Consider the following 9,399-nt stretch of genomic DNA (forward strand, 5'->3'; position numbering starts at 1 on the left):
ACAGGAAGGTCATGGGTCTCAGAGGCCCTCATGGAGTTGTGCCTATTTTTTTCTGTGCTAGAAGTTCATGAAGGCCGGAGATTAGCAATAATTCATTTTCTGCTTTTGGAATGTTGGTGGAGTGCAGGGAGACATGGAGCAATTTCTCAGACGTTCTGATGGTGGCACTGCAGGGCCACAGCTGAGGCCCCACGCTGCTGTGAAAAGGGAGCTCAGAGACGTCTCTCTATGGAGAGCTGGCAGCCTTGGGAGAAGAGGAATAAGGAAAAGAAGGCTGTCACTCCATGTCCTTCCTGCACAGTTCAAACGTGCTGTCTCTTCAGTCCCCCCATTCCTGAGAAAGGCTGTCCTAATTTCCTTAGAATCATTTCTATTTGAACTCAACCTTCCTCAGGAAAGAATAGTTTTCAGCTCTATTTTGCTGATTAATAGAGAAGAGGAAGCATTTTTCTTAGTGGTAATAATGGAAGCTAAGCTGTATTGATTTTTATTTTATTAGAGTAGACCTCACAGGCGAAGTGAGTTGGCCTGGGCCAGCTCTCTGTATGGCAAATTGGGGGACTTATGGGGTGACAGTGAAACACTGGGCTTGAGCAAGACCCCATCAGACCTGCCATGGCGCCAAACCCCCCCTACATTGGAAGGCCCATATTGCTCATTCATTTGACAAGTAGGCATCAGTTTCCTCTGTACTGTGCCGGGCGCTGGGGCCGCAGTCCTCCTCCTCATGGAGCTTGCTGTCTGGCAGGGGTCATTGACAATGAGCCAACAATCAAATAAGCATGATCATTGCCAAGGGTGGTCACAGGGATGGGAAGCAAAGAAGACAAGTGCAGGGGCTGGGACAGGGGAAGGCCATCCTAGGGAGGTGACATTGGAGCTGAGACCTGCCTGAATGATAAGGAGCCAGCCATTGCAAAGACAGGGGCTTTCAGGAGGCCTGCACTGAATTCACTTGTCAGCCTGGTTTTGGCCGAGAACCTGAAAGGAGGGACAAATGTGACAAAGTTGGAAGGAGAGAAGGCTTGATGTGAGGGGCTCTGCCTGGGATGTGACTTTGCAGGGGCAAAGTGGGAGCCCCGTGGGAGGTCCTAGATAGTAGAACATCAAGTGGCCCCGAAAGGACACAGACCAAACTGCCTCATTCCCAGCCTTAACCTTGACCTCCACCCATGGATGCAGTGGATATGTCTTCACAACTTGTCTTCCTCTGCACCTTCCCAAAACGTGGGCTCTCCACATGATCTTTCTCATCACAACTTTATCTCCTTTCTCGTCACAACTTCCCTGCTGCTTATTTGTGAAAACTTTGCCTGGTGCTAAGGAATGACATGAGGCTTGAGAGGAAAAGACATGTCAAGGAGGGCGTGTGTGTACTTGGAAGGGATTCTGGTTGAAAGTTTTCATTTTTGCCTGATTTCTCATTTTGATCTTCAAAATAATTCATAGAGATTGCTTTAATTTTTGCTAATGTGCCAGGCTACAACCCTGTCTCTTGTCTAATGACAAAAGCTCACATCTTTGTGCTTTCCGTCTCATAGAATCCACCAGAGAGGCAGCAGTTGTATCACTTTTGATTCTTCATTTCCCCGTATGTCATCTTAACGCTCTTCTTTCTCTTTTTCATTTCACTTTTCTTTCTAAAGGTCTCAAGTTTCTCTGTCTTTTTCCTTTTCCGGCTCTTCCTTTCCTCCTCAGCCTGGATGAAGCAGTCGTCTCCCAGATGGGTGTTACTTCTGTTGCCCTGGGACACGGGGGCCAGAGGAATCTCTTGTTCCCTGTGTCGCTCCAGACACTGTGCTGTCATCACGCAGCAGCTTCTGCTCCCACGCTCTCCCACCGTCCGTGTCTGTGTCTGCAGTTCCCAGGCCTCTCCTGCTTGCTGGAGACTTCAGCTCTGTACCCAGTTTCCCTCTCGTTTCTTACTGGCGTTCTCTGTGGCCTCAGCATCCACGATGAGGATCCTCTGACACCCTGCCCCGCATTTCCAGGGATCTCCACTTCCGCGCTCCTTCAGCTCTCAGTCTCTAACGTTAGACCTCCCACGGGAGCCCCCTCTATCCAAGGAGCCAGTGTCCCCTCTCCTCCGTACTGCCTGGTCTCGGCCTGCCCTGTTGCCCCTCTTGCCAGCTTATTCCCTATTGCTACCATGTCCAGAGACACCCCTGGTGATCCTACCAGGGGGACAAGCTCTGTTGCTGGAGAAAGTGATAAAATCTTAGTGATGAATCTTCACAAAATCTTGTTCTCTCTCCTCAGCTGGGTCCACCTATTGGGAGGAAAATCTCTTTTTCCATCAGGAAGAAGCATCCATGAGGCAGCATAGCTTTGAGATGTTATAAGTTAGTGGTGACTGGATTATCATAATGGTTTTAGTATGAAGTTATGGTTGATGGTAGAAAATAAATGTTATGGATGAGAGAAAGAAAAAGGTTTGTAAAATCTCTGTAATGAACTCAACTGATATGAGTGGGAAAGGGTTTTCATGACAAAGGAGGACTGAGGGATGTGACTCAGCAGAAATGGGCACCAGTCATGCTGCAGGCAGTGGGGCCAGCTCGACTGGTGTCTGGGATGAGAAACACACTCAGAAAAATGGGACCATGGAAGATCTAGCAGGGAGTGCTTGGCCAGATGCCACAATGGTGATAAGCCCCCACCACACAAATGTGCAGACATGTGCCTAATGTCATCCTGGAGGATATACCACACTTAGTTTTACCAGCTGTGGCCTCTTTGAAGACCAGGATGATTGCTCTTGTATGTATGATCGAGGGTGCCCACAGCGTTCCAGGTCCGGTATTCTCTGGGCATGCAGCATGCTCTGGTATCCTCTCTAAACCTTCTTTGAGCTTTTATCACAAGATAAATGACTCAAACAAGCTTTTTCTAGTCTTCTAACCATATCTCTTCTGTCTCTCGAATCTCCATCACTTTCCTTCCTGTTTACAGAAACACACAATACACTTAATCTAAGAAATTTGACTGTTGATCCTGTTATTCTCCCAAATTACCATCAGCCCCTTCTCGACAGCCAACCAAATATAGGGAGTAGTGTGCATTTGTTGTTCATAGTTTGCTGCCCTTTGATCTTGGTAAGGCTCCCCATCGAAGCTGCCCTTTGCAAGATAATGGAGTCAGTTTTAACCACCCAGGTCATGGCTATTTGTCGGTTCTTGATGCGTCTCTAGGCACCTGTAGCTTGTTGGGCCCACCATTGGCTTTTCTGACTCTTCTGTCTCTAGGGTCCCTGGTATCTCCAATGCTCCTTCCTACCTTCACCAGCTCCTTTTTCTCTCCCTGCCCTAAAACGCTGGTGTCCCCGAGGATCAGTCCTTGACCATTCTCACTTGACCTTCTTCCTCTCCACCCCTTCACTCCTCTGATGTCACCAGTTGCCTCTGTGCCAGTTCCTCTCAAACTTCCCAGTTTCTACTCATTGACTCGCGGTTGTCTCTTGAGTTGACAGCTGGAGAGACAGAACCAGTTTCTCACTTCCGGTTTCCCAGAGTGTTTCTAACTCTATCCTTTGGTTTGAGCTCTTGTTACCAGCATCTGTGTTGCCACACCAGCCGGTCTTCCCTCCTTTCTCTTACTGCCTCTGCTCATCCATGCCATATATTGTTTCTAAATAGTCCTAATGATTGTGCCTCCACCTTGCTTAAAAACCTTCAAGAAGCCTTTCTCTTCTTAAAACAAATTCCTTATCCCGGCACTAGAGGCTCTCTGTGATCTGACTACAGTCCATCTGCAACCTTTCCAGCTGTCAAGGAAGGACCTTCACCAAGTGGACTCCCCGCCGTCCTCCAAACACATCCTGCTTGTTAAATCCGCACCTTCTCTGCTTGCCCTCCACCTGCAATGTTAAAACCCTGCCCTTACTCTCAGGCCTCACTCTCAGGTTGCCCTTCCTGGTCCCTATAGCTGAAAACAATGGCTTTCGGAGATAAAACCTCGAGCTCGGCCTTTCGCTATATTCCTGTGTGCACCATCTCTCCTTGCTAACTGGCTGTGCACTCCTTGAAGGCAGGTCCCGTATCTTCCCTCAAGGATAGCCGAAACGTGGCAGGGACAGACAGGGAAACTGGCCACTGAGCTCTGGTAAGTTCCAAACTCTAAGCCAAGTGCTGTTTCTTTGTCTCCTCATGTTGGGCCCATGGGGATGAGGTCAGAGAGGTAAGTGAGAGCTCTAGAAACAGGCTGCAAATGACCCACCTGGGAGTTAAACCCAGCACTGTCTTATTCCAAAGCCTTTTTATACCACACGAGTTGTTTTCAAACTTTTTTTTTCTCTTTTAGCAGCCAACGATTTTCCGAAACAAAATCTGATGTAGAACATCAATGTTTTGAACAAAAGAAAACAGGGCTATGGTAGTTGAAGTGCCCTCCCCGCCTTGCCCTCCCTCTCTGGTCTGTGCTCTCTCTTCTGCCTCCCTGCCCTCCCATCCCCAACTCTGCCCCCTCCCCCATGTCCCTCCCTCCCTGTCTGACTTGCCCTGCTCTGCTGGACCACCAGGGTCTCCTTTCAGAACTTTCTGTGAAAGTCTCTTTCTCCTTGAAGCCTTCCCTAAAACCTAATGTGAAGCCCCAGACTCCTTGCCTTGACCATCCCATCCCCTCTCCCTGCTTTATTACTTCCTCAGTATTTATTGCTCTCCAGTTCACTGTGTATTTTACTTATTAATTTTGTCTGGTGTCCTCTCTCCCAGGAGAAGTTAAGCCCCGCACACAAAAAGGGCTTGTGTGCTGGTCGCCGCTGTATCTCGGCACCCAGGCCGCGCCTGTCGCAGCAGCTGCTCAGTTCATGTTTGTTGAATGAAACGCCCTGGGAATTCTGGGCTGTCAGCAGAGAAGTTTGGAAACCTGCACTCCATGCTCCTGCTTCCGTAAATGTCCACAAATGCATCTTGGTAGAATAAAAATTTGAAGGAACCGGTAACTGGGCTAAGGAGGTTTTCTGTGCATTGTGTGTGGCTCTGCAGCCTGAGTCTGCAGAGGTCACTGTTTATCGCAGAAGCTTGGGATTGAAATGCAGTGTCGTTCCACTTAGTGCCCACAGCTTACATTTTCATGTCATCTGGAAATGTGACGCTAGCGTTGTACTTTTTTGGTTTCCTGATTGTCACATTCTCCAGATCCATCAGCCCTAATCCAGCACATTGTCAGGAGGGCTGCTTTAAGCCCCAGAGGCTGGGGTTTTCAGAACCTGTTTGCTAGACTCCTACCTTTGGTTGTCATTCAGATTTGAGACCAGGCAGAAGACAGCTCCGCCAGATTTGACATTCTGATGAGGCTCTTGGCGACATGTCCTGCTGCTGGCGCTGGCTCTCTGTGCTGGAAATGCAGGGACCGGTGGCTCCCTTTGCAATGGGAGCCGCGAGGAGAGGAGGAAGTATTCAGAGCAGTTGAAATGGGTTAAAAGCAGCCAGCTCATCTGTCTGTCTGTGGTGCCTTTGCACAGAGTAGGGGCACCGGGCAGACCTAACTGCCTACTTGCCTCTCAGGGTTCTCTGGGTGGCATTTGGATGCCAGTGTTGATTTTCACTTGAAAAACTGAAAGGTTGTCAAAATGATTAGCATGCATGTCCAAGGCTGGTGCATTATCTGTGTGTTCAGCAATTGCTAATGATTTCCTCCAGCCCCTTAAATTCGTATTCATCCCCGATGTAAGCATGCTGCCTTGGGGCTTCTCCCTCCCTCCTTAGAGGAGAGAAGGGAGAACTGAAAATTCCTTTCAAGGTCTCCAAAAGGGCAAACATTTCTGCCTTTGGGATACCCAGGTTGGAGGTGTAGAAACCCACCAAAATCGTGGGTGGTGTTTTCCTTCCCTGTGCAGCGCGGGGCGGGGGGTGGGGAGCAGGTGCTGTGATTCAGATGGCTGTGTGTGTGGGACAGACCCCTGCAGCCGGCTGGAGGAACTGTGGTCTGGGTGAACAGCCCTTCCTGCCTGTGAGCTTCTGGACTATGGAAGGATTTCTAATGAACCTTTTATCTTATTGAACAATTTCAATGCTTCTTGCTAAGATGCAAAGGGCATTTTGGGAAAAGACTATGTAAAATGAGATTGGGATACAGCTGGTCGAGAGCCAGAGCAGTGGGGGGGAAACACCCTCTCCCATCTCAAAATCCATTTTAAACCCTCATCTGGTTCTTCAGCAGTCTTTCACAGCTGCCTTCCTCTCATTCGGTTTTAGCTTCTGGTGAATGTTTTGAGGCTGCTCTATGCTGTGTTGAGCTCCCCTCTCCATGACCAGCTCTTGGGTTCTCCTGGAGTCAGAAGTCGTGGGGTGTGTCCAAGTATAAGAAAAAGAAAATGTGCTTCTATTTAGAAGCCATAACTTCTACCTCTCTCCTTAAGGCTGAGGTTCTTAAACCGGCCTTCAGGGGAGCCACGAACCTGCTGAGACCCCATGCCTCAGTTTATATGTGCAGTTTTCTGAGGAGTGGGTCCGTGGCTTCCATTTATTCTGCCTTAGTCTGAGCTCCCGCAAAAGCAGAGTTTGAGACAGAAGATGTGTATGATCTTATTGTGGAGTCCAATCCCAGGGAGCAGGAACGAAGGGCCCGGGCTGTGAAGCTGAAGAGAGAGAACTAATATGGCGTATTCTGCTCCTGCCCTTTGGGTTGCACCTGCATTGTGGGGGATCATGAGGAGGCCTCCATCAAGGGAAGTGGTGGGGCAGGAGGCTAGGTGAGACCAGGTTGTGTCTGCAGGAGGTGAAAATCCACACAGAGCTGGAACAAGAGACAAGTGAGATCCAGAGGCTCTGCAGTGGGGCCAAGAGGGGTCTCATACAGATTCTCCAACTACCCGACTAACTTCAGAGCTGCTGTGTACCATTGTACAGTTTGCACACTGCCCCAAAGTCCCTGGCTGAGGGAACAAGTTGGGGCTAGAATCTGACCCTAGCTCTGTTTGCAGAGCCTTGTATCCAGGGACCTGCGCTCACCCAGAGCAGGCACCTTTTCTATTAGCTCTGAGGGAGTTCTGGCTACCTGTTTCTCCAAAGTAACCAGTGGGGTCACCCATGCTGCCTGTGACCCAGCCAGGGCATCTTGAAGTATAGCTCAGACCCCTCCTCATGAGTGAGTGACTGCTCATGGGGCCCCTCCCCTCTACACCTGCCCTGAGTTTTGTTCCAGACTCCTGCTTCTTAGAGGCACTTGGTGTTGCCTGTTTCTTGTGCCTGCTCAGATGAGAGGATTGGCCCTTGGTTCTTTCCCTTTCTTTCCTGTTAGCTGCCTCAGCTCACTCTCTCCTTCCGCAGGAGCTCCGAGCACGTCCCAGTGTCAAGGCTGCCTCTGTTATGACATAAGATCCTTGGGGCTAGGCCATAGTTTTCCTTTTGGCAAACAAATGCATCTAGCTTATGGAATGTATGACAGCCTCTGTATTTTTATTTTTTAACTTATGAAATAATATATTTGTGCTTTCATTTAGCAAACATTCATTAACTTTTACTATGTAGCAGGAACCACTTCCTACTTGTGAGACTCTGGGGAAGTCTCCTGTTTTCATTTTCTCATCTGTGAAATGGAGATAATTATTTACCCCAGAGTGGTCCTGCACCTTAAACAAAATAATGGATTTTAAAGGGCTTCACCCAATACCAGCACATGGAAGGTGTTTCCTCCTCCCTTTCCCAAGGGGCAATATGATGCTCACAGCCAGCCCTGCCCTCACCCCCGTTCCAGTGGGACAAGCTCTCTGGGGATCGCACCTCCCAGCCTGCCATGCAGTAGTGAAAAGTACGTGCTCTAGAATTATGCTCTCCAGTCTCTACTTACTGCCTACAGCTTCTGTGCCTCGTTTTCCTTCTAGAAAATGCCTCACAGAGTTGTTGGTAGAATTAAGTTAGATAGTATATGAAGAGCACTTAGACCAGTGTCTGGCACACAGCAAGTGTTCAATAAATCGTAGCTGTTATCATCATCGTTATTCTATAACCAATGAGAGAGAAGCAAGTTGAAATCCAACCTTGCTTAAGAGCCAGTATTTGAAATGACCTGTTTTGGCCCTTTGCCTGTGAGAGGTTGGGGAAATCATTATAGTTATGGAGACGTTAGACTGACAAGTGCTGAGGCCTGTGGATGTAAGAAGATGTAAGCTGGCCTGGTCCTGTGAGGAGGCCAGCGCCCTTGGCTGCAGGCCCAGTGGGTGGCCCGCCGTCGGGGTTCTCAATCAAGGTTCTAGTTTCTCTAAGTTCATATCCCACTGCTGCTGGGTCTTTAGAATAAAGATTGAGCTTATAAAGACCTAGGAAAATGACTTTTCTGAACTTTAATTCTTTGTTTTGAATGCTCAGGAGGCAATATACTTTTGTGATTCAGAACATGGATTCCAAGTCAGACATCCTCAGTTCGAATCTTGCTTGTCATTTATTAAACTGTTTGACTTTGTTCAAATCACCTAACCTCTCTGTCCCTTGGTTTCCCTATCAGGAAAAGTGGGATAATAATAGCACCTATGTATGGTTGTTCCAGGGATTAAATGTGATAATGTATAAAAGACTTGGTACAGTCCTTGGAGAAGAAGTGCTATTATTATTATTTTAAAAATTTTGTCCTCAACATTTTATTGTAAAAAATTTCAAAATTATAGAAAGATTGAAAATATAGCACAGTAAACACACATGTACTCTGTACCTAGATTCAAAAATTGTAACTGACATATTGCTCTCTCTCTCTCTATATATATATACCAATATATCTGTATCTATATATATTATAAAATTTTGCTATAACAGTATGAAAGGAAGTTGCAGACAAGATGTTTCACTCCCAAAAACTTCATCCTGCTCCCAGTAATAAGGACATTCTCTTACATAGCCACAATGCCCTTAATCACACCTAAGAAAAATAAGAATAATTTCATAAAACCATCTAATGTCCAGTCTATATTCAAATTTTTTTAGGTGTCCCAAGAAGAACATTTGTATGGTGCCAAAGTATCACCCCAAGGATTGATCACTGAGTACAAAGAGGGAGGGAGATATCTTGATTATAGAGAGATCTGGCCATGTTAACAATAAACATAATACCGCTAAATAGCGATCTGCTTACACGCCATCACCTAAGAGGTACTGTCACTAAAATGTTTGCCTGTAGTCTAATCAAGCCTCTAGACCTGCACTGTTCAATGTGGTAGCCACTGGCCAGCCATATGTGGCTATTGAGCACTTGAAATGTGGCTAGTCCCAACTGAGATGTGCTCTAAGCATAAAATATGTTCCAAGTTTTGAAGATTTAGTATTAAGGAAATAACGTAAAATATTTCATTAATAACTTAAAAAATATTGATTATGTTGAAATCATAGGATTTTAGATATAATGAGTTAAGTAAAGTATGCTATTAAAATTAACTTCACCTGTTTTAAAATTTTTTAAAATGTGGCTACT

Source organism: Diceros bicornis, chromosome 6 (assembly GCF_020826845.1).
Source record: "Diceros bicornis minor isolate mBicDic1 chromosome 6, mDicBic1.mat.cur, whole genome shotgun sequence".
NCBI lineage: Eukaryota > Metazoa > Chordata > Mammalia > Perissodactyla > Rhinocerotidae > Diceros > Diceros bicornis.